This window comes from Rhinoderma darwinii, chromosome 3, assembly GCF_050947455.1.
Source record: "Rhinoderma darwinii isolate aRhiDar2 chromosome 3, aRhiDar2.hap1, whole genome shotgun sequence".
Taxonomy (NCBI): domain Eukaryota; kingdom Metazoa; phylum Chordata; class Amphibia; order Anura; family Rhinodermatidae; genus Rhinoderma; species Rhinoderma darwinii.
In genome coordinates this window covers 315,121,492-315,148,422 of record NC_134689.1, presented here as the reverse complement: position 1 = coordinate 315,148,422, position 26,931 = coordinate 315,121,492, and the positions used below count along the sequence as shown (strand labels likewise).

General features: G+C 39.7%; 1 long non-coding RNA gene across 1 annotated transcript; it reads left to right on the top strand.

The window, feature by feature from the left end:
* The first annotated feature begins 383 nt into the window (after window positions 1–383).
* LOC142748153 (uncharacterized) lies at window positions 384–10,886 on the top strand. Its single transcript, XR_012882155.1, has 5 exons — window positions 384–446; window positions 2,185–2,419; window positions 2,958–3,033; window positions 8,804–8,944; window positions 10,196–10,886. It is a non-coding gene; the product is annotated as an uncharacterized LOC142748153 (long non-coding RNA).
* The last annotated feature ends 16,045 nt before the right edge of the window (window positions 10,887–26,931 follow it).

The window sequence follows — 26,931 nt, the reverse complement described above, 5'->3', positions numbered from 1 at the left end:
GTGGTTACATAGTTAATTGTCCTGTATATTGGATCAGCAGATCTGTTGCAATTAACACGATAACAATTGACAGTCCCCTGGGATTTACCTTATTATATTAAGGGGGGTTTCCAGCCCCATGAAATCTCTTCCAAGCAGATGACAATGGTATAAAATAAGAAAAGGAGTAATACTCACCATACCAATTCCCTGATGCTCCTTTGCCAACGCTTCGCTTGTACCCCACCAGTTTTATTTTTACGCAGCGATGACATGTCATCTCGATATGTGATAACTGCAGCCAATCACTGGCTAAAGTAGTGACGTGTATAATCCACTGACGTCACCACTGCGGCCAGTGATGACTTTGACAGTTGCATATTGAGACGACACATCATGGGTATAGCCAGTTAACAAAGGAAAACAGGAGACCAGCGAGGCGTCAGCACGGGGGCGGCAGGGGATTGGTAAGGGGAGTATTACTCTTTTTGTTATTATATACCTTTGTTGTTTTGTCTGGAGATAAAGCGGCTCGTGTCCGTCGACCCTATTTATTACACATGAGCACTCAACCAAGTCATGCATGTATGTGTATGGTGAAGTCGGGGCAGAGAGTCTGTTCGGGCAACAATTATCTTAGATATTGTACATGGTTGGCTTAACTAGACAGTACTATACATATCGCCCAGTTAAGAGAATACTGCTGCGCATGGAATTATGGGAGGACAAAATTGAAGTAAATTTAAATAGTGAGATAAATATTGTTAAAAAAAAACATCACTATCCTTAAGCAATGCTGCATATCTAGCTAAACTGAGATATTTAGACACATACTTGAGCATCTATAAGGGCATGACCACACGTGGCGGATTTCCTCCGCAACTGTCCGCATCAATGCCGCACAGAATCTACGTTGCAGATTCTGCTGCGGATCTGCACAAAATGTGCAGTAAATTGATGCGGACTAGCTGCTGCGGACTGCGGTAAAAGTACTTCCCTTCTCCCTATCAGTGCAGGATAGAGAGAAGGGACAGCATTTTCCCTTGTGAAAGTCAAAGAAATTCATACTTACCGCCCGTTGTCTTGGTGACGCGTCCCTCCTTCGGCATCCAGCCCGATCTCCCTGGATGACGCGGCAGTCCATGTGACCGCTGCAGCCTGTTATTAGCCTGTGATTGGCTGCAGCCGTCACTTAGACTGAAACGTCATCCTGGGAGGCCGGACTGGAGACAGAAGCAGGGAGTTCTCGGTAAGTATGAACTTCATTTTTTTTTACAGATACATGTATATTGGGATCGGTAGTCACTGTCCCGGGTGCAGAAACAGTTACTGCCGATCGCTTAACTCTTTCAGCACCCTGGACAGTGACTATTTACTGACGTCTCCTAGCAACGCTCCCGTCATTACGGGAGCCCCATTGACTTCCTCAGTCTGGCTGTAGACCTAGAAATACATAGGTCCAGCCAGAATGAAGAAATGTCAAGTTAAAAAAGCAAGACGGATCCGCAGCACACATAACATGTGCATGACAGCTGCGGACTTCATTGCGGAAATTAGAATCTCCATTGAAGTCAATGGAGAAATTCCGCCATGAGTCCGCCACTGCTCAGCAACAGACAGAGCATGCTGCGGACACCAAATTCCGCTCCGCAGCCTATGCTCCGCAGCGGAATTTTACGCCTCGTCTAAACGAACACTGCTAAATTAAAGTGGAAGTCAATGGACAAACGGCTCCGCTGCGGATTAACGCTGCGGAGTGTCCGCAGCGGAATTTAAGTGATATTCCGCCACATGTGAACCCAGCCTAAGTAATATACTCATGACTTACAGTACATAGGGTTCTATGTATGTGTATCCTCCAAATAGACAGTCACAAGTAAAAGGAAACTCATTCCCACCCTTATGCAGCTGTGGTCCTTGAGAACAGCGGAATTTTTGCAGAGAGTATTTTATTAATTTAGAAGTTGTGCGTTTCTCTGTTATTTAAGCTTTCTCTCTCTCTCTCTATATATATATATATATATATATATATATATATATATATATATATATAAAAACTGTTTGCACAAATTTTCTTTATATACAATAACTACATAGCTAATATTCATGTCGGCACTGTCCATTTTACAATCTAGGCAAGTAAATACAATAAAATAACTTCAACATAAAATTTTAGTTTGTGTATATGAAACTTATTGTCCTCAGGGTTCGCTTCCTTAAATACTGGGAGTAGGTCACTTTAGCATGATCTGTTGTCAAATAATGTTAAGCGGTGCACAATCCCCATTGAGAAGTCACTGAGGTGAATGAAACGAGGGCCATACAAGTGAAGGCTGAATCTCCTGACGGCAGGAAGAATTCTGACTGCAAGGGCAGCTGCTCGCCACACAACGGCTGCTGCTTAATGACCCCGAGAAGGACAAATACCATGAGAATAAAGGTGATCCCACCCTATACCATTTACTTCAAATATCTCTTTCCTCTCATACACACACAGGACTCTGCCCGCACCCTGTGAATGTTTTATTTGTTCTAAATCATTTATATAGATTTTATGCTTATATTTTTCATGTTATGTCTACATCACACTTTCACTGCTAAGCACTTGGCGGCAATGTACATAGAAGAAAATAATGATACGCAAGTTAGTGATGACGGGGGACACATTTAGTCATTTTTAATCTACCCACTTGGTCCGCCATGTGCGACAGATGAGGCCGCTTTGCAAAATTGCCACGCTGCACTAGTGACCTGTCTGACTCCATTGTCGTACCAGAACTATTTCAATCAGCTTTATTGGTTTTAAATCTCTAGACAATGTCTATATGAATTGCTACTTCCACAATTCCCCTCTCATATCCTGTGAATGGATACAAGGGGCGTATTTTTAGCTGGTGCTTGTTTGGTTCTTTTTGTACAATATTTTGGCAGGTAAAATTAAAAAAAAACATTATATATTCACGTTTTATCTTAAACAGCTTTCTTTTGCTTTTATGCTGGCATGTTGTCAGTGTCTGGAGGAATGGGCCCTGACTAAATGGAAGCCGCCTGAAGGTAGAGTGAAAAAGTCAAAGCCTGTACGCACAGTGACACAATGAGTTATGACCTTGTGATACCACTATCAGTTTTTTAAGGCGTCTGTTATTAAAATTCATCTCTTTCTCTCCCAGGCAGACACCCTGGGGGGAGAGAACTGAAAAATTCCATCCTGTTAATATCTTTATTACACCCACACACATCCTCATAGGGGGATCTCTATCAGGCAGACTGTCTATAGCCATGGTGGGTAGCCCCCTCAACTAATTATTGTCCTGTCCGTTAGTATCTGCATCAAATGTAACAAACTTATGCTTCAAATGTGATACATTGGCTGCAGGATTCTTAGGTAAACAAGGTTAATACCTGCTTATATCTGGTGGATAACAAATGTTGCAGACAGCATGATAAGACAAAGTGATGAACAGAACTCCATGTAAATCTCCTTGCAACTACAACATGCACAATACACATAAAGCATTTAATAACCTAACTCACGTTTCAATTGGTGTATGGCAAAAGATGGGGTAAATACTTCAGAAAATATAGCGGTCCGTTTGTACACCATTCTTGTTAACATATTGCAACATTTTTCTACCTCAAATACAATATTAAAAGGGCCATGGTTCAGCAGTTGCCATTGTAAGGCTCTGTTCACATCTGCGTTGGGGTCCCGTTCTGACGTTCCGTCTGAGCTTTCCATCAGAACGGGACCCTGAACAGACACAAACTGACACGAACGGAAACCAGAGGTTTTATACAAAGGCTAGATACATGAAGATAACAGGTCACCCAATGATGTCTTACTTTGCAAGTCATTGAGTCTTAATAAAAGGTCTAATTCATGGGACCGAGTTGCAATTTTCTTCAACTGTTCCTTATCATTAGTCATTGAACAACAGTCACACTACACCAAAAACAACACCAATCATGAATGGACTTTCTTCATGGGACCAACATGAAAAAATGCGGGGAAAAAACATTTGATTTGAATCACAAGTAAATTCCTTCATAGTCTGACATCACGGGGGGCACATTATATTGATCAATACTTTAAAGTGGCTGAATCTACTTTATGAAGACTATAGGTACTAGGTATGTATTGAAAGTATAGTATGTTACATGTGTAAGAAAAAACCCAGGCGTAATATAAAATGCTAATTTCCCTGGACAAGCCTTTTTTGGGGTACATGATCTCCATGATTGTCAGAGAAAACGATCATATCAACATTGTAGCAAACATCAGTAATAAATATATTCATTCATGGATCAAAGTTGTGTAAACTCTGATGAAGCTGCTGACATGAATGTTTTTGGTCAGGTTGAACAACTGACCTTTGTTAGGTACTGGTCATGTTGTCATTAGTCCATCAAATCTGCCTAGGTTCCCCAAGTGCTTTGATACACATCTAGAAGCCCTGAACGGCCTGGTTAAAGAATAGCAACGGTTAAAATAGACACTTCTAATAGTTGCTCTCAATTGGAAATTTTTAGCTGTAACGGCCGTGCTAATGACTAACATAATTTTGAAGCATTTCCGTTCAATTTTACTACCATTGTATCAGATTTGCATCAATTGGAACCAATTGTTGTATAACCATAGACACATAATTTATCACTCTGACTGCTCAGCATTGGTCAGAACAAAATAGTTGGTAGATTTTCTTTCACCTGGGGCTGCCCTAGTCCTATATATAAATACTCTGACCAAGGCAGAGTGGCTTCTTGGCACTACCCCCCTCCCTGACACACGCCCTGCCAGCCCCCTTATAGCTACACCCGTGGGTCAGAGCAACCAAATATTGATGCATCTACAGTATGGCCACCATGGATGGTCAACTTGTTATGTCTGTCCTATGAAATACTAGATTGATGTTTGTTCTTCCCATTCATTATTATTAATCTTGAAAAACCACCCAAGAGCATTGTCATAATAATAAACTGTCACAATTAAACGACTGACAATAAAACATTTGCTTGCAGAAGTTCAACACGTTGCGAGGGAAATTAGCATGTGTCTCTGATAATGACTGGGACTTCTGCACTCCCAATGAACCCAGTGAGAAATAATCCAATTTAGATATTCACTGTTCCAATAACTAAAGATGACTGGGTGATGTGTCACAGTTTGTACTGTATCATGGATAATTTCATCTTCCTGTTATCACACTTGAGCCCAGTTACAAAGTTTCTAGTGGGGAAAGCCTGTTAAGATCTGTTTCAGATTTCTAGTGTCTGTTTATGTGTTTCTATGATTAAAGTTTACACCATCAGTAAGAACAGGGGAAAAAAATCCATATGAACAATTCCCTTTAGAAATAATGGAGAGTTCCCAGTCTTCTCCCTGACACACACAGTCTCAATTCTCACTGTGAGACAAGGTGCAGATTCACAGGGCTGTCTGGAGCAATCAAGCCAGATACAAACAACAGCGACATCTACTGGTCAGGACAGCAAGCACAGGACCGCAAATTTACAGCAAGTCATATAACCAAGCTTTATAATAAGCCGATGCTGGGAACACAACATTATAATGATTCCCCAGTCAAACAGAATTACTTTGAATTAATAAATGTATATTCTAATCTGAACTATGAGTTAGTTGTAATGATTAGAATGTGTCATTTCTTATTTTATTTACATTTTATTGACTGTAACATAACAAACATTTTGATTAACCAGTTCAGGACCGGGCTATTTTGATCCTTCAGGACCAGAAAGGGTTTAGCCATTTTTAGCACGCATTTGTTAAACGACTATAACTTTTTTATTTGTTGGGCTAGCGACGTGATTTTTGCGTTGTTTTTTCCATAGATAATGCAGGTTTCTTTTTTTATAATTTTTTTTATCTTCCTTTTTGGTATTTTAGAATTTTTAGGCTTAAAGTTTGAAGATAATAGAGAAAAAAAAACCTTTTTTACTTTTTAGCAATTCTTTTCTGATAATAACATAGTTTTACCCTAAAATAGACGTTTTATTTGTGATCGTCATTGTCTACTATACATTTTAATATATTGCATGTCTATTTTAGGTTAATTGGCTCAGGGCTAGCGTAACGAAAATGATTGTTGGGGGAAAAGTTTTTTGGGGGGTGGGTATTTTATGTGTATTTATTATTACATTTTTTTCACTTTATTTTACTTTTATTTTTTATTATTATGGTCTGTCCCTCAAAGGACAGAAAAGACCTTTGGGGGACTTTATTTTTTTTTTTACTTTCTTCTTTTACACCATGTTTTTCCACTGTAACTAGGGTTGCCCAGCAGCCCCAGTTACCGGTGAAATCAGCCCTCCTATAGTGACTATTGTCACTAATAGGGCTGTGATGGGTCTAGTAAATCAGCAGTCTGCCACTAACGGTATCCTGGCGATCATGTACCAGTCACATGATCACCGGGACCAATAGAGGCAGCAGCGCCTTTATTCATATACACAGGGCTCATTCAGCGCTGTGTAGAAGAGATCAGAGAAGATAGAAGTAGAAAAAGCTGCTTCTATCTTCTCCTCAGGGTCCCTGCCAGTCACTGACTGCCAGAGACCTGACATTCAGCTGCCTGATCGCCCGGCCAGCTAGTTAAAACTGGCGCCGTAACTAGTCTATGGTGCAGCCGTAAATACACGGCCAGCGGTCGGGAAACGGTTAAATAAAGCCATATCATAATAAATTTCGTTATTTTATACTAAACAACATAAAAGCACCATAGAGGATCAGTGGTTGGAATTTAATCAAAGCCACAACAATATGGAGAGTGTATGTTCTCTACATGGTTGTATGAGTTTTTTATGTGCTCCCCACAACAAAAAAACATGGTTTATTATAAGATTGCCCCTAGATTGTATGTTCCTGAAGTAGAAAAATCAGGTTGTATATGTTGTTGGGGACAGGGAGCAATGCAAGAGGATTCTCCACTCTAACTGTACAGTAAGTATAATAAATAATAAACTTTAAGATGGAAAAACTGTGCAGTCTACTTTATCAATGCATTTCATGTATAACAACTAGACCGTCAATTCATAATTTACAATGACCATTAACTTGTTATTTCTATGCAGTGGTGTACACAAAAGAGAGGGAGCCCCATAGCAATGGTCAAATTGGCCCTTTACTATGGTGCAAGGCTTACACAGGCAGATATGTGCCCATAACGAGTGCCAGTCCTTACAGGTCCATCAGCATTTGTTAAAGGTCTTTTACACCGGCCAATGTTAATACAATAGTTTGATCCCCATACAGTTTAAATAATATTGGCAGCACATCCCCTGTTTACACAGAGATGTGCTGCCGACACTGATGATTTTCAGGGCAATAATTGGGAATGAGTGTTCATAGGAACACTCTTTCGCCCAATCATTGGCCAGTGTCAATGGGCTTTTAGCCAACAAAGGCAGTAGGGCCTGGTGTTTGACCCTCCCACCACTCCTCATACCCTTTCCATGACCCTTAGGCCAATTATTCCACGTACTTGCTTTCTAACAATGCAGTTCTTCTGGAGAGGGGAGTTCTGCACAGGTTCTTGTTACTAAGAAGCACAGAAGATGGGACCAACCAGGGCTAGGTCCCCTATATGCAAGGCCCCTATACCAGCTGCAGAAATATGTAATGTAGATACATTGGTCAAGTGATTAAAGCAATTCTATTAAATTAACTTTTAGAACAATGTACTGAGCTAGCACATATAGTACTAACAATAATTTACTATCGTAGTTTAAACGGGATCCACAATTGAACGTTGCTGAATGTTAAATGACGATTGGCAACTACTTGTAGCATTGTCTCCGATTATTGTAACAACCCCTATGTATATAATTGTCTTGTTTTCTTAATTACAACATGTAGATAAGTGAAAGTCAGCAATCATTGGAACTGTAGCTCCCACGTCAAACAGTTGGTGAGCATTCATAGTGTTATCTGTCAGCGGCATCCATCACAAACAGCCGTTGCATTATTTCAGGCACGTTCCAACATTGTGAATCTTGTTTTTCAGCAAGCCACTGAAAGGTTATATTGTGGCAGCCCTTATCCCATCTGCTTCACCAGCACCAGTGACTGACATAAATAAATGCATCTTTAAAGTAGTGTATACCAATGCTGTATACATTGCTGTTCAAACGTAATTACATTGTATTCAAACAGTATCAATGATATAAAATATTATCCATTCCTTTAGTGATATGTAAAAATGTAGCAGTGCTGAATTAGTTATTTAAAGGGTTATTCCCAAATCACACATTTATGTCATACCTACAGGATATGCCATAAATGTCTGATAGTTATGGGTCTCAGCTCTGGGGCTCACACCTAAATCTAGGACGGGGATCACCTAATCCTCGTTTTGCCTGGTGAGGCAGCCTCTGGCTGTTGATTCAAGGCGGGGACGAAGTGAAGTGGTGGCCATGCATTCGCGCGGCTCTCTCTATTCTGTTCTATGGAAGTTACGGAATCAGCCGAGCAAGTGCTGCCGTACGGATATGCCATGGATATATGATAAAAGTCTGAGTTGGAAATAACCCTTTAATTGTTTCTTTTGTGTATCTTAATAAGTCTTAATTAAGGGCCTCAGCGGTCATGTGCCATGCATGTTAGCATCACTGCTGAGGATAGTCAGTGGCTGCAAGAGCCACGTAGTTGTACATTACGTCATCGCTCCAGGAAAATAAACAAAGTCTGGCTGGGTTGTCCAGAGTATCGGTGCTGCAGCAGCGGTGGATTTAACTGGTGAGTAATACTTTTTTTTTACCAAAAATTTATAGTATTTCCTACAACTACTTTTATTTCTTTAACTCTTAGACAACCGCTTTAAGATAATGCAATAGATTTACTACAGAAAATGTCACGCGGATGCATGGTACATCATCGCTGCAGGAGAATAAGCAAAGTCTGGCAGTGTCCTCCAAAGCATCGGTCCTGGATCAGCGGAGGATTTGTCAGGTGAGTAATGTTTGTTTTTTTATTTTATAGCATTTCCTGCAGCTACGTTTATTTTTTTAACTCTCGGCTAACACTTTTAAGATGATGCAGTAGATTTACTACAGAAAGTGCATTGTGATATCTCTATAACATGTTCCAAATGACAAATTCCTCTCTGCTGCGTCTGTAATTATCTTATTCAATGCTATATTTATTGTTTTTTTAATCTACCTTCCAAACAACATGGAATAGTGACTTCCAAATTTCATTTGGTTTCAGCATTAATATCTATTCGCAGCAATTAGCCGATTAGAAGTTTTTTGCTCTTCTAGAATTCAAAAATTATATTACGTTGTTGAGAAAAAAATTTCAACAAGGTTACATCCATCATCACATCACATATGGTTAAACACACACCATGTGGACAGCAAAGAGACCTGGATGTGCAGAGCATTCTCATGTGCTCATTCCACTGGGACTGAACTCCATTACTGAATGAAGGGCTATGTAATATGTGTTGAAGTTCTAAATTCTGTTCCCAGTTGACTGGGTCTATTCGCAAAAAGCTCTATAGATATTGTCAATCTAGCATCTCTCTTAAGATAATACTGGTTCTTGAAATGTAACGACCCTTCTGCCCTAAAGAGCAATGACCAGCTATCAAGGACTGAAAAATATACAACTGCATCTCTTCTCCATTTAATCAAGTGCAAACTGATAGCACACAAATATTGAAAATAAGAAAATGGCAAATATGTCAAGGATTCTATGTACTTGTGCTGTACAGAACATCCTAAAAAGAAAGTAAAAAATATAGTAGCTCCATAAAACACTCTGCAAAGCGCTGCAAAGTCATGATACAAAGAATCATATTGAAACCTGTCATTTTAGAACTTTTACAATGATTGCATCCAATTTTAAAAAAACTGAGTGTAGATGTATACAGACAATTGTACAAAATTGAGTCGAATTTTCATTCTAAAACTTGTATTTCTAAGAAATATCATATATATTGTATACTTCACTAGTCTAAATATTGTTCAAAATCGAGTAACATTACTAAAATTCAGTTGATTTTATACCATAAGACATTTTTTTTCTGCTTGGAAATAGCATAAAGGAATGCATTGGAAAGACCTGAAGTCAAACCAGGCAGCTTGTCTGTAAGGCCTACTAGAGATAGCCAGTTACTAAATTAGAGGGGCTTTACTGAGAGTGTTTTCCACTTTAACTGTATAATATTTATACATTTATTCATCTTTTGTACACTAGGGCTTTTTAATCTTCTGCTCCTTTTTATAAGCACTGCAACAACCAGTGGAACGGTTCGCCATGTCACGGGCTCCTGAGGAGCTGAACTCGGCGGGAGCCGCGAGTAGAACATATGATCAAAGCTTCAGACTAAGAGTAGATAAGCCGCCCGCTGAGAGTGGGATGTCAAAGAGAATGGGTCGAACTATTGAACATAAAGAACTTCAGATCGGCACTGGGAGTCGGATCCGCCCCTGTGAAGAAGTCTTTCCCTCCATCATCAGCCAAAGTGGTTTGATGTCCTTACAAAGTTGGCCTCAGCACGCATGGCAAAAGAGGGGGCGGAGGAGATGAAGAGAAAAGAGGATCTTATTATAGCACATAAAGTAGACGATGGAAGTTCTGAAATAAATTGGCTTGGTTGGGTTAAGGCGGGGATAATGAGCTCTCCTCTACAAGATACAGACACTTGGGAAGTAGACTGTCTAGCCAAGCACAGTCAATTGTAAAATCAGAAAAATGCACTGGCCTAGCACATAGAACACAGTGAATGAAAAATACTCCCTCATAGTAACTGTGTAAATAATAACAAGCTTATGAAAGAGGAGCAATGCGGATAGCATTATAGCATATATGATAATTACATGGTTTACCACAATGTTTTGACTCATCAAGTTTGTAAGTTTAATATACAACTACCAACCTACATTAATCCAACACTGCATATTAAAAAAATAAAATAATAATCTTGCCTTATCCATGTGATAGCTTGAAAAACTTTTTGAAACCACCCTCAGTAAAAGTAAGAAAGGCAGTTGTCTGTATTCCGCTCTTATATAAAACACCAAAAACTATGTGACCTCCTACGACGGCTGGCTTCATATATTGGTAGCCTTTGTTACTTGCCAGGTACTGCATAAAAAATAAGTCTGGTTCACTTTTTGGCAGACATTTTTGAAACACAGTGAAGAAATTGCAAATGTGGCATAAAAGTTTATCTTTTATATTATTTATGACTATAGATTTACATGATATTAGATAACTAGGTATATATTTTTGATGTTCAAACCATGCATCACTGACAGAGTTTAGCAATTGCCCTTTCACCTCAAATATAACCCTAAATGTAATGTTAGATGTAAAGCGGATCTTATAAAACCAAGCCATAATACTCAACAAGTAGATTCAATCCAGACTTGGGTACTTTCCAATATCTGTGAATAAGTTTGAAGTGGATTATTCAAAAAGATACCCATTAATTCTTTAAGAATAAAGCCCCTTTTACACTGGCCGGTGCAGTGGGTGCCGATAAACGAGACATCATTGATCGGTACTCGTTTGCGCCTGTCACAAGGATCTATGGATGGGGATGAGCGGTCGTTACTCCGATCGCTCATCCCCATACATTATTATCATGTCGGCAGCACGTCTCCTTGTTTACACAGGGAGATGTGCTGCCGACAAAGATAATATTTTACTTTTTTAAAACGATACAACCAGCAGATGATCGAGCATTTGCTCGTTGATCTGCTGATCGTTCCCCTGTTTACACAGGGCAATTATCGGCAACAAGCGTTCTATGAACACTTGTCTGCCGATAGTCGCTCAGTGTAAAAGGGCCTTAAGTTTAGCTTCATATTTAATATCAGGCCTATCAATTCTAATGGTTAGATTTTTTCAAGGCAAGAACCAGCCACTTATTTCAGAGCTTTGCTGATGGGATGTATCAGAATAAATTCAATGTGGCTCAACACTATACTGATGAGAATGACTTTTATCTGCCTTCTTAAAAGTAGATAAAAGATTTGTGTCTGCAACACATTATATACTTGGGTTGATTTGTGCTAACAGAACTGATTGATAATTTGTAGTATAAAAGAGTTGAACTAAAAAGGGGTTGTCCTGTTTCAGCAAATTAAAATTATTTTTTGAAAAATTAAAAGTTAGCAAATTTTCCAAAATACTTTCTGTATTAATCCCTCACAGCTTTCAAGATCTCTGCTTGTTGTTATACAGTAGGAACATTCATTGTTTACTTCCAGTGAATCATACTCTGTCCATTGTCATCTGATGGACACACAGATGCATGGCTCGTTACAGTAGGTGTGCCAGAGCTGTGTCTTTTAACGATCCCAGCACCTGTGTGTCCATTACATGACCATGGACAGAATATGATCCATTAGATGTAAACAATGAATGTCCCTATTGAACGACAACAAGCAGAGATCTTGAAATCTGTGAGGAATTAATACAGAAAGTATTTTGGAAAATTGGATAACTTTTATTTATACAAAAAATAACATTCATTTGTTGAAACCGGACAGCACCTTTTAAAGGCATTTGAAGAAATTGCACAACATATCATAGCACAACATTCTCACGACCAGCCTGAAATTTACTACAATTTCATGCCATCTCCAAATTTAAACATTCTCTCCAGTACAATGCGAACTGTGTAAACTGTCAGTATTTACCACAATTGACATATTTGGGGCCTCCGATACCTAAGATGAGCCCTATCACCACTCTATTAAACCTCTCAATGACCCCTGATTAGCACCGCACAACTTGCAAGCAACTTCCACCTGATTCTCCAACCAGAACTTGTGAAAGAATAACATAACAAACCCTGGTTTGTGAACTGTTATATTACATACAATGATTTCCTTTACTTATTTACATGGTTCAATACAATATAACATAGAAGTGTAAACTAAAGGTTGGCTTGGTACCGTAGCTATGAAAGAGACTGAAACTAACCTCAGCCGCAAGAAATGTTATAATTCTGTATTTATGGGAGCTAAAACCTTATGCAGTGAAAAAAGAACGATTCACCTTCCTTTAGGCATAAACAAGTGGATGCCAACATTAAACTTCATAGTTTACCAAAATAATGTTTGCATAATATTGAATTATGTATACCAGCAAACATTAAATGTTTAAAATTATGGTAGGAGGATGGTAAGATTTTCAAATTATTACTCCTTTTGAGAGAACTTTTAAGAAAGGAGGAGACGGGAGGGTGCATAGGTAAAAAAAATATCCGCTACAGAAAGTACACCACTATAACTATGGAAAGTTTTTAGACAGAAATGCGAGGTACAGAAAGCATTCCCCTTATAATGTAGAATCATAAAGTATGGGTGCACGTTCCCTACTAGGATAACCCGTTTCCATCCTATTAAGTTCAGTCAATTATAAAGATTAGACAGCACTCAAAACTCAAGATATGCTTCGTGTTTCTTTTTCTTCAGATTCCGTGACACAAAAAAAAAACTCCCGGTACAAATTTACACATTAATGTATTGTTGTACACGAGCAATGTTTCGGGTAAAAAAAACTTTTCTTCAGGTGTATGGGCATAATTGCAGCTTGGGCCAAGCGGTGGTGAGGTTGGCTCAAGCCTGTTATGAAAAGTTTTTCATAACTAGTCCTTCTCTAGGTTATTGTTAGTACGCAGTTACAATTGTATCACTCAAGGAGGGAGTTGGCTTGAGCTCAGCCAATCACAAGTAAGACAAGTTTCTCATCTTTCCTCGACTCTTTTTAATCTAGTTTAGTGTCTTGCTATTATCTATATCAGTGTTATGATGAATCTACATTGAATGATCTTTTGATGAATGTTACTGGTTATTTTTCCATATTTCTTTATTTAGGATTAGGTTATAAATAGCTAAAATGTGTTTCCAAGGGCTGTATGGAATAAAGAGGACTTGTCACCTCTCATAACAGGTCTATTTTCGGTAAATACTTGAATTTCCCATAAAATAATAATTCTAGGACATCCTTTTTTAGAACTCTTAATTCCTGTTTTTCCTCCTAGAAATTTATGAATAAATTGACAACTTGGTGTTACCAGTTGGGGGGTGTTCATACATAGACTTACAATATCCAACCAGTGCTGACAGAACCAGACTGTGTGGGAACACACACTTTTAACAAGGGGCACGGCAAAACCCAGTTGTCAATTTAATCATCAATTTCGAAGGAGGAATGACACAATGCAGAGTTATAAGAAAAGATTATCCAGAATTATTTTTTAATGGGGAATAAAATAAATACTAAAATTGACGTCAGGACAGGTGACAGGTACTCTTGGTACAAATAAAGTGAATTTATTTTAAATAAACATTTACAGGTTCGGATTTTGAGAACCTTACCCACCTCCGCTCGTCCTATTTAAACATTGTAGCTATGGCCCAGGCCTTCCCCCTCTCCACCCCTCACATCTTAAAAAGCTTGATACAGCGGCTACATGACATTGTCCATGAAATGGGCAAAAATAACAGAAAAGGATCTATTAATAATAATTATTATTAAGGGGACATGGCCGCAATAAGGAGCTGTCTTCTGGAAAATGAAGCCGAAAGGGAAGAATATTTAAATAAAATACAAGAGAAAATCATTTTATTTCTACAAAATTGTCCATTTCTGTACAAAATAATAATGTACAAAAAAAACATAATCCTGTACAACACCTTTAATTTCATAATTTGGTCAACTTTTTTTCTTGCTCAATTGCTCTAATCTCCTAGTTATTATAACCTCAAGACTAACCTGACTTCATCCCAGAGAAGGGTATTCTATAAGACAAAAACACTGCATTTTCCTAAAAAAAAAAAATGTTCAAAGAGTTCTAGTTGCTGCCATTTTAATGTATGTATTATAATTGTAGCTAAAGAGGCTGATTTCCCTGTTTATTCATACACTGTACAAAGTAAAGTACTGCTGAAACACAGTGATCTTCTAATATTAGAGATCCAACATAATAAGGACAGGGAACTGTTTGCAGTAATTATACCTTTATTCCGAAATGACCAGATCGTAGCCATTTGAATATATTCATTATCAAGTGCTGTGTGAATCAAAGCATCTGAGTACAGTTCCCTTTGTATTACTAGCTATTTATAACTGTGAAGGTCTGTGTACATTTCTGGATTTTTCATTATCACTAACATGGAGAAATAGAAATTATTTTTTGTTTTCTGTTTTACAGGGCAATATCAAGTGTAAATTGAAATTAACACAATAATCTGAGGGGGGTCAGTATAGAGTAGTACTTTTTGAAAATGTTATCCAAATAGTTATTCTTGGTTTTGGTAGTTGCCTAATTCATATGTGGAGTGTCTTGCAAAGTGGTTTGTAACTACATTGAGTTCTCAGGTAGCATTCACACCTAAAACTTGATGTCTGAGGGGTTCCACTGTTCCCTCTGTGACCTAATAGAACAGCAGTGCTTTAAATGATGTGTGATATTTGGGGGGCATATTTCATTTTACATCTGGTTCAAGAAGTTTCAAGCTACAATACATCTCTGCTTGCTAAAGTTGAAAAGTTACAACTTACAATCCATTAAATCACATGAACTGACTAGGGCTGAATACGAATAGTAAGCACATACCCTCTTAAAGCATCAGCCATAGTGTGCCCCCTCATAAAGAGCAGACAAAGTGTGCCCTTAAACAGCACAAGCCACAGCATGCCCCCATAGAATGCCAGCCAGAGTTTGCCTCAATAGTCAGATACAGTGTGACCCCATAAAGTGCCACTCATAGAGTGCCACAAAAGCTATCCAAAATTCCCTCATACACACCAGCAACAATGTCTAACTAAATGACAGCCACAATGTCTCCCAATTGGAAGTCAGAATGACCCCAGTGTGGGCACCAGCTCCCCGCATTCTAATACTTAACCCCTTCATACTTTTTTTCTCTCCACCATGACTTCTAAGTTGTGTGCAGCACCTGTTTTTCAACTTCGATCAGGATTTATTAGTTTTCCTCAGTGAGCCTTGTATGGGGTTTTGAAGCCAGAGCCGCACCATCCGTGAGGCGAGATAAGCTTCCCACCTCAGGCAGCAGCCTGCTGCCTCTCTGAAGGGGTGGCGGCGCGACTGTAACCAGCGACCGCCACCCCCTCCTGCACTAATTGTACCTGCGTCTATAGGATGTAGATACAATTAAATGCATAAGTGCTGAATGGCCAGGAACATTCCGTACCCGACCATTCAGCACCATACAATGACGCTGATTGGCAGGGCAGAATGACTTGCCCCGCCAATCAGCGCCTTTCAACTACGCTAGAGGTGCGTTGACATCATCGCGCCGATTATGTCATTCAGCCCCAGCAGATCTGCTCAGAAGAGAGTAGGCCTGCATTGACACAGGACGGCGTGGGAATGGGATCAAGGTGTGTATGTAAAGTCTTTTTTATCACCTAAAAGTGAGTGGCATTATCAATGGGGGGAGCTATATGTGGGGCACAATCTACAGGGGGGCTATATGTAGGACAATATCTACAAGGGGGCTATATGTGGGACACTATCAATAGGGGGGCTATATGTAGTGCACTATATACAGGGGGCTATATGTGGGGTACTATATACAGGGGCGCTATACACTACCGTTAAAAAGTTTGGGGTCACCCAGACATTTTTGTGTTTTCCATGAAAACTCACACTTATATTTATCAAATGAGTTGCAAAATGACTAGAAAATATAGTCAAGACATTGACAAGGTTAGAAATAATGATTTTTATTTCAAATAATAATTTTCTCCTTCAAACTTTGCTTTCGTCAAAGAATGCTCCATTTGCAGCAATTACAGCATTGCAGACCTTTGGCATTCTAGCTCTTAATTTGCTGAGGTAATCGGGAGAAATTTCACCCCATGCTTCCAGAAGCCCCTCCCACAAGTTGGATTGGCTTGATGTGCACTTCTTGCCTACCGTACGGTCAAGCTGCTCCCACAACAGCTCTATGGGGTTGAGATCTGGTGACTGCGCTGGCCACACCATTACAGATAGAATACCAGCTGCCTGCTTCTTCCCTAAATAGTTCTTGCATAATGTGGAGGTGTGCTTTGGGTCATTGTCCTGTTGTAGGATGAAATTGGCTCCAATCAACCGCTGTCCACAGTGTATGGCATGGCGTTTCAAAATGGAGTGATAGCCTTCCTTATTCAAAATCCCTTTTACCTTATACAAATCTCCCACTTTACCAGCACCAAAGCAACCCCAGACCATCACATTACCTCCACCATGCTTGACAGATGGCGTCAGGCACTCTTCCAGCATCTTTTCAGTTGTTCTGCGTCTCACAAATATTCTTCTGTGTGATCCAAACACCTCAAACTTTGATTCGTCTGTCCGTAACACTTTTTTCCAATCTTCCTCTGTCCAATGTCTGTGTGCTTTTGCCCATATTAATCTTTTACTTTTATTAGCCAGTCTCAGATATGGCTTTTTTTTTTGCCACTCTGCCCTGAAGGCCAGCATCCCGGAGTCGCCTCTTCACTGTAGATGTTGACACTGGCGTTTTGCGGGTACTATTTAATGAAGCTGCCAGTTGAGGATCTGTGAGGTGTCTATTTCTCAAACTAGAGACTCTAATGTACTTGTCTTGTTGCTCAGTTGTGCAGCGGGGCCTCCCACTTCTCTTTCTACTCTGATTAGAGCCTGTTTGTGCTGTCCTCTGAAGGGAGTAGTACAAACCGTTGTAGGAAATCTTCAGTTTCTTGGCAATTTCTCGCATGGAATAGCCTTCATTTCTAAGAACAAGAATAGAATGTCGAGTTTCACATGACAGCTCTCTTTTTCTAGCCATTTTAAGGTAAAATGAAACAAAAAACACGGCGCCACATAGTGCAGGTTACCCAGGTAAAATGTAGTAAAGTAGATGAAATACTACTAACCTGGTAGAAGATGATAAAAGGCACTAAATCATATGTGTGCTGCTGCCAAGACTCAATGCCGGTAATCCATCAGGAGACCGCAAATATTATGCTATAGGTGCAGGAAAAAAGAGAGAGTCTCCGAGTGGCGCTGCTACACTCTAGATGACATACAGACCCGTGAACTGTAATAAGTCATGTATAAGATGCAATTAATGAAAAGGGTTTATTGTAGATGATAAAAGACTACGCATTTCAATGCCGCACCGGCATCTTCATCAGGCCATATAAATGTCCGTACAGTTTTTTATATGGCCTGATGAAGATGACGGTGCGGCATTAAAACGCGTAGCCTTTTATCATCTACAATAAGCCTCTTTAATTAATTGCATCTTATACGTGACTTATTACAGTTCACGGGTCTGTATGTCATCTAGAGTGTAGCAGCGCCCCTCGGAGACTCTCTCTTTTTTCCTGCACCTATAGCATTTCTAGCCATTTTGAGAGTTTAATCTAACCCACAAATGTAATGCTCCAGATTCTCAACTAGCTCAAAGGAAGGTCAGTTTTATAGCTCCTCTAAACAGCAAAACTGTTTACAGCGGTTCTAACATAATTGCACAAGAGTGTTCAAGTGTTTTCTAATCATCCATTAGCCTTCTAACACAGTTAGCAAACACAATGTACCATTAGAACGCTGGAGTGATGGTTGCTGGAAATGGGCCTCTATACACCTATGTAGATATTGCATTAAAAAACAGACGTTTGCAGCTAGAATAGTCATTTAGCACATTAACAATGTATATAGTGTATTTCTGATTAATTTAATGTTATCTTCATTGAAAAAAACTGTGCTTTTCTTGCAAAAATAAGGAAATTTCTAAGTGACCCTAAACTTTTGAATGGTAGTGTATGTGGGCACTATATCCAGGGGTCTATATATGGGGCACTATCTAAAGGGGGTCTATATGTAGAGCGCTATCTACAGGGGGGCTATATGTAGGGCACTATCTACAGGGGGCTATATGTGGGGCACTATCTACAGGGGGGCTATATGTGAAGCACTATCTACAGGGGGCTGTATGTGGGCCACTATCTACAGGGGGATCTATATAGGGCACTATCTACAGGGTCTCTATGGGGGGCACTATTTACCGGGGGCTCTATGGGGGCACTATCTACAGGGAGCATTGTGTGTGTGTGTGTGTGTGTGTAATCGGACACAGTTTATTGTGCTATTATAATCAGGGACACAGTGTATTGCGCTATTATAATTAGAGGTGAAATGTATGGAACTATTATATCTAGGGGTGTAGTGTGTGGCACGGTGAGAATTTTATATTCGTTCAAAGGCGTAGAAATGTTTGAAAAGTAAAAAGCTGAAGACATCTGAGCGGCAAACTGCAGGAATGGGCCATGGCCAGAAGAAGTCATCATAGAGGTCTGGACCGGATGGAGAAGAAAAGAAAAAAGAACAACTAGAACCTGAAAAGAAATCACCGGTCATTTCATGTAAATGTTTGTTCTGCCTCTAATCAGTACTGTAGTAACTGTATGATCTGCAGCGAGATGATTGCTGGTATGATTTTTTTTTTGTGAAACAACAACTCCCAGCATATCCTTACTATTGTTTGTGTTATGCTAGGAGATGTAGTTTTACGCCGTACAAACCTATACGGCAGGGGTTGCACTAAATTGAGCTGTATTTGTGTTGGTGTTGTATTCATGTGCTGAGCTTGATTCTGGTGCTGTATATATGTACTAAGCTTTGTTCTGGCGCTGTATATATGTACTGAGCTTTGTTCTGGTGTTGTATTTATGTACTGAGCTTTGTTCTGGCGCTGCATATATCTACTGGGCTTGTTCTGGTGTTGTATATATGTATTGAACTTTGTTCGTTTGCTGTATATATGTATTGAGCTTGGTTCTTGTGCTGCATATACGTATTGAGTTTGGTTCTGGTTTCTGTATTTATGTACTGAGCTTTGTTCTGGTGTTGTATTTATATACTGAGCTTTGTTCTGGTGCTGTATATATTTATTGAGCTTTGTTCTGGTGCTGTATATATTTACTGAGCTTGGATCTGGAGCCGCATACAGATGTAGCCATCTTTACCTTGACTTTTAACGCATTAAATAAACAATTGCTAGATCTCTTATCTTGACTTTTTCCATGGCTTTTGTTGTGTGATATCATGCTGCAGCAAGTTATCAGAATCAAGTTAAAGATGGCTACATCCATATGTCAGAGCTTTGTTGTGGTGTTGTATACACCGCGTTCCAAATTATTATGCAAATGTTTTTTTTTCGCTGATTTTCCTAAATAGTCTATGCAAATGACAGTCAGTATAATCTTCAAGCCATCAACCGTTGGAGTATAATGCAAATTTTATTGAACAAATCTCCTAATGATAACAGGTTTTTTTTTAGAAGTAAAAAACTCGAAATGCACTGTTTCAAATTATTATGAACAACAGAGATCAAAACATTTTAGAGGTTGTAAAAAGAACTAAAGTGCTAATTTGTTGAATTTGCAGCATCAGGAGGACATATTTACAGAAATCAAAAGCTCTTTCCATTAAAAAAAACTTAACAGACCAAGTTACATGTTAACATAGGACCCCTTCTTTGATATCACCTTCACAATTCTTGCATCCATTGAATTTGTGAGTATTTGGACAGTTTCTGCTTGAATATCTATGCAGGATGTCAGAACTGCCTCCCACCCTCATAGATATTTTGCTTGAGGATGCTCCAAAGGTTCTCAATAGGGTTGAGGTCAGGGGAACATGGGGGCCACACCATGAGTTTCTCTCCTTTTATGCCCTTAGCAGCCAATGATACAGAGGTATTCTTTACAGCATGAGATGGTGCATTGTCATGCTTGAAGATAATTTTGTTACGGTAGGCACGGTTCTTCTTTTTGTACCACGGAATAAAGTGGTCAGTCATAAACTCTACGTACTTTGCAGAGGTCATTTTCACACCGTCAGGGACCCTAAAGGAGCCTACCAGCTCTCTCCCCATGATTCCAGCCCAAAATATGACTCCGCCACCTCCTTGCTGACGTCGCAGCCTTGTTGGGATATGGTGGCCATTCACCAACCATCCACTACTCCATCCATCTGGACCATCCAGGGTTGCACGGCACTCATCAGTAAACAACACGGTTTCAAAATTAGTCTTCATGTATTTCTGAGCCCATTGCAACCGTTTCTGCTTGTGAGCATTCTTTAGGGGTGGCCGAATAATAGCTTTATGCACACTCTGGAGGATCCTACACCTTGAGGTTCGCGGGAATCCAGAGGCACCAGCGGCTTCAAATACCTGTTTGCTGCTTTGCAATGGCATTTTAGCAGCTGCTCTCCTAATCCTATTAATTTGTCTGGCAGAAACCTTCCTCATTATGCCTTTATCTGAACGAACCCATCTGTGCTCTGAATCAGCCACAAATCTTTTCACAATACGATGAACACCCCTAAGTTTTCTTGAAACATCCGATGTTTTCATACCTTGTCCACGGTATTGCACTATTTCCCACTTTTCTGCAGCAGAGAGATCATTTTTCTTTCCCATATTGCTTGAAACCTGTGGCCTGCTTAATAATGTGGAATGTCCTTCTTAAAGGGAATGTGTTGCTAGAAAATTTTTTCTTTTTCTTTTTTTGGTTTAACAATTAGTATATACATGATTAGACATTGTCTTTTTTTCATTTTTTCACAAGTCAGGAAATATTATAAATTAGATTCTAATTTATAACATTTCCCTGTGCTGGTCACTAGAGGGAGCAATTCCCAAAATTGCAGCATTGGCATGTGGTAAAGCAACCACATTGCTTTATGCTGCAAAATTGGTTTAGACACACACGCTCTAGTGAGCTCACAGAATCCCCCCTCCCTTATCCTGGCTAGTGCCAGGAGAAAGGAGGGGATTGAATGTTCAAACCTACTACACTGTGTGCCGCCATTTTTGAGCGAATGCACAGTGTAGTAGGCTTACATGCAGTGGTAATCACACGGTAAAACACGAACAAATACAGATATAACTTAACTGCTCCTGCCGCCGCTGCTGCCGCCGCCTCTGCCGCCGCTCCCTTCGCTCCGTCCGCTCTCTCCGCTCCTAGTACTTGCTTCTAATCACATGTCCGGAAGCCGCGACCGGAAGTAGTAATCTTACTGTCCGGCCGCGGCTTCCGGTCCACATGAAAATGGCGCCGGATGTCACTCGGCCGAAGACCTTCCTTTTGGACTGTGTGGGAGCGGCGTACACCATAGTGAATGGAATGGCTCCCGTTCGCATTCTCTATGGGGATGTAGCTGCCGTATTCCATCTCTGTATGTGTCATTAATCGACACATACAGAGATGAAAAGTAAAATGGCAGCCCCCATAGTGAAGTAAAAGTTAGAAAAAATAAAAAAGTAAAACACAAACACACAAATCAATAAAATTTATTTTAATAACACACTAAAATCTCAAAAAATGTGAATATTATATAAACCCAATTTCAAAAATGATTTTTGATACCGTAATGTTTGCCTACTGAAAAGTATGTACAGTATATGCACTGAAAACTTAGTTGGGGCTCCTTTTGCATGAATTACTGCATCATGCGGCGTGGCATGGAGGCGATCAGCCTGTGGCACTGCTGAGGTGTTATGGAAGCCCAGGTTGCTTTGATAGTGGCCTTCAGCTCGTCTGCATTGTTGGGTCTGGTGACTCTCATCTTCCTCTTGACAATACTCCATAGATTCTCAAGCAAGTTTTCTGGCCAATCAAGCACAGTGATATTGCAGTTATTAAACCAGGTATTGGTACCTTTGACCGTGTGGGCAGGTGCCAAGTCTTACTGGAAAATGAAATCAGCATCTTCATAAAGCTTTTCAGCAGAGGGAAGCATAAAGTGCTCTAAAAATTTCCTGGTTGACGGCTGCGTTGACTCTGGTCTTGATATAACAACTTTTTCGGATGCGCCATTGCCTTTACTGCTTGGGCACGCACCGTGCAGCGAGGTGTACTCTACACGGTTGCACCGCACATGCCAGTACAAGGCAACGGTGCATCTGCAAGAGTTGGAGGAGGCTGCTGGTGATGTAGAAATGCCAGGGTGAGGTCAATCAAAATCTGGGGGGCCCCATTTAAATTTGTGCCTCAGGCAGCAGAGAAGATAGAATTGGCTCTATTTGAAGCTACATACAAAGTACAAAGATAGCACACAGCTGTCTAGTGAGATTAAAAAAAAAATACTGATGGAAGCCAAAAAGGCATGGCGCTCAACAGAGCATTGAACCCCTTGGTTCTAGTGATCTTGTGGGTTTCAGTATCCGGACCTTCAAAATTTTTGACATGGCTCTATGACATATCATTAATTTTTAAAACGACAGCTAGTCCTCAGTCTGAGATTGAGGATTTAGGATTGTGTGCCGTTTGCTAAACTAAATTTAAAAGGAACCGGTCATCCACATTATGCTGTAATCCACATTGTGCAGCACATGAATACGCTGTACTCATGTATGGCGGCACTGACTGAGCTCCGAAAGTAAGTTCTCAGAGAATTGTTCATGTTAGCACATAAGTGACAGACCGCTGAAATCCATGTGTTTGTCACTATATCATGCTGCTTTCAGTGAGGTCAGCATAATATGGATGACCAGTTCCTTTTAAGAATTCATTATTGGATAAATATTTTGAAGACATGATTTATTATGAATTGCATTTAAAAAAATGTGTCATTGATATTTCAGCTTAATATGCTGTTAATAAATAGGCATCACATATAGTTGTAAACAATAGCCATCATGTACACATACAGTATATGTACAGGTATGATAAACCGATCTTTGCTGTAGGAACGACTTTCTATTTAAGCTATAATTTTCCTTTGAGGAGTTACATGCTTTCAATAGTACTCTTGGGTTAAACCAATAAACATCTTCACCTACTGTTTTCATTACCAACTCCAGTGAAGCAGCCTTTTCCTGACAAGCCATTATGTTGCACTTCATGCAGTCTAGCCACAAGAGAACAAGTGGTATATTAGACAGAGGGAAAGAAAAAGCTCACATGCTGTAAAAATACAGATGCTGATTTATATTTCATATACCTAATTTAAAAGTCCTGTAATATCAATTTGTTCTATTTTTTTACAAGAAGGACAGACCAACCTTTGATACTTGAGGGTTTTCTGTGACGTGCCTTAGCAAGACAAGGCCCAGCTCACATAAGGCGTTTCAGCTAATAAACCGTATAGGATGTCTGACAATGACATTTTTACAACTCTCTCTCTGTTCGTACCTTCACAACAAACCGTCAGCGAACACCTTTCACACAATCAATGCCAAAACCTGACACGATGCTGAGATGTTGCAGAGACGTAAAACTAAACGGTTCTCTAAAGATTCATTGATTCACATGGAACACAATTACTTTTCAGATACACAAACTATGCCAGGAATAGAAAGTTAACTATCTGTAATAATTGTGCTTTTCAGGAGACTAGTCATTATGATTTACTATGTTTATTGACTGCTGCACAAAACAATACTCTTTAGTTATTTACCGTTTATATTTCTTAATTTCACCCAATATACATTTATATTAATGGGGAATTAAAGGGGTTTTCCGAGATAAAATGACTATGTGTTAATGCTTGTAATTTAGTAATGTAAATACATCTGTAATATACTTACATTTTCCAAATTGGCCCCGTTTCCAGATGCTGCCTTGACGGGTGACATCACTCTCTGGCCGATGTGTTGATCTTCAATTCTTTTCCGGGTATATGACACATCACTTGTGACGTGCCGTGTATGGGCTGTTCTGCTGTACAGCCCGTAACGCGCATGCGTGGTCCCCGCTGTTATCTCGAGAACAGCAGGGACTGTGAGAACAGCAGGGACCGTGCATGTGCGTTACGTGCTGCATAGCAGAACAGCCCATACATGGAAAATAATTGAAGATCAACACAGCGGCCAGAGAGTGACATCACCAGTCAAGTACCCCACGGCAGCATCTGGAAACGGGGCTAATTTGGAAAATGTAAGTATATTACATATGTATTTACATTAATAAATTACAAGCATTAACCCCTTCGCACTCAGTGATGTACTATTCCGTCATGGTAACCATAGCGTTCGCGCTCCATGACGGAATAGTACTTCACAGGAGGAACGGCTATTTCGGCCATATTCCCGACACATACAGGAGCTGTGACAGCTGCTGTCTCGTACAGCAGTTGCTGCAGCTCCTTTAGCGGGAACCAATCGCTGTGTCCCCGCTGATTAACCCCTTAAAAGCCGTGTTCAATAGCGATCGCGGCTTCTTAGGGGTTAAACCATCATCGACGGACTGCTACATGATAACGGGCAGTGATCCCCCTTTTTCCCTTATCAGTCTTTTATTATTAATAAAAATAAACAAACAAATAAACTATACATAACTGGTATTGCTGCGTCCGTAACGGCCTGAACTACAAAATTATTTTATTTATCCTGCGCGGTGAACGCCATAAAAGAAAATAATAATAAACCGTACCAAAATCACAATTGTTTGGTCACTTCACCTCCCAAAAAATGGAAAAAAAAGGGATCAAAAAGTCGCATGTACCTAAAAATGGTTCTGATCGAAACTAAAGTTCGTTACGCAAAAAACAAGTCCTCGCACGGCTTTCTTGATGGAAAAATAAATAAGTTATGGCTCTTAGAATAAGGTAACACAAAAAGTTAATGATTTTTTACAAAAAGTATTTTATTGTACAAACACCATAAGACATAAAAAAACTATAAACATCTGGTATCGCCGTAATCGTATCGCCCGCAGAATAAAGTGAATATGTCATTTATAGCGCATGGTGAACGCTGTAAAAAAATAGAATAAAAAACAATAGTAGAATTGCTGTTTTTTAGTCACCACGCCTCTTAAAAATAGAATAAAAAGTGATCAAAAAGTCGCAGTCATCCCATGAAAACTACATTGAATTCCTCAAGGGGTCTAGTTTCCAAAATAGTGTCACTTTTGGGGGGTTTCCACTGTTTTGGCACCACAAGACCTCATCAAACCGGACATGGTGCCTAATAAAAAGGAGGCCTCAAAATCCTCTAGGTGCTCCTTTGCTTCTGAGGCCTGTGTTTCAATCCATTCGGACACTAGGGCCACATGTGGGATATTTCTCAAAATTGCAGAATCTGGGAAATAAGTATTGAGTTGCGTTTCTCTGGAAAAAATTTCTGTTTTACAAAAAAAAATGGAATAAGAAGGATTTTCTGAAAAAAAAATAAAAATATGTAAATTTCACCTCTACTTGGCTCTAAATTCCTGTGAAACACCTAAAGGGTTAATAAACTTTCTATATGCTGTTGTGAATACTTTGAGGGGTCTAGTTACTAAAATGGGGTGTTTTATAGGGGTTTCTAATATATAGGCTCCTCAAAGCAACTTCAGAACTGAACTGGAACCTAAAAAAAAACTTCTTGGGGGTTTCAACTGTACTGGTACCTCAGGGGCTTCTGCATACATGACTTCGCACCAGAAAATCCCCAGTAGGCTGAATGGTGGTCCTTTCCTTCTGAGCCCTCCCATGGGCCCAAACGGAAGTTTATCACCACAAATGGGGTATTGCCGCACTCAGGACAAATTGGGCAACAAAATGGGGTATTTTATTTCTTGTGAAAATAAGAAATTTTGAGCCAAAACGACATCTTATTGGAAATTTATTTTTTATTTTTAATTCACAGCCCAATTCAAATATATTCTGTGAAAAAACTGTGGGTCTAAATTGTCACAACACAAAAAAATGAATTCCTTGAGGGGTGTAGTTTCCAAAATGGGGTCACTTCTGGTGGCTTTCCATTGCTTTGATACCTCTGGGGCTCTGCAAATGTGACATGGCACCCGAAAACCAATCCAGCAAAATCTGGACTCCAAAGAACACATAGCGCTCCTTTCCTTCTGAGCCCTTCCATGGGCCCAAACGGCAGTTTATTGGCACAAATGGGGTATTGCCGCACTCAGGACAAATTCGGCAACAAAATGGGGTATTTTATTCTTTTGAAAATAACAAATTTTGAGCCAAAACTACATCTTATTGGAAA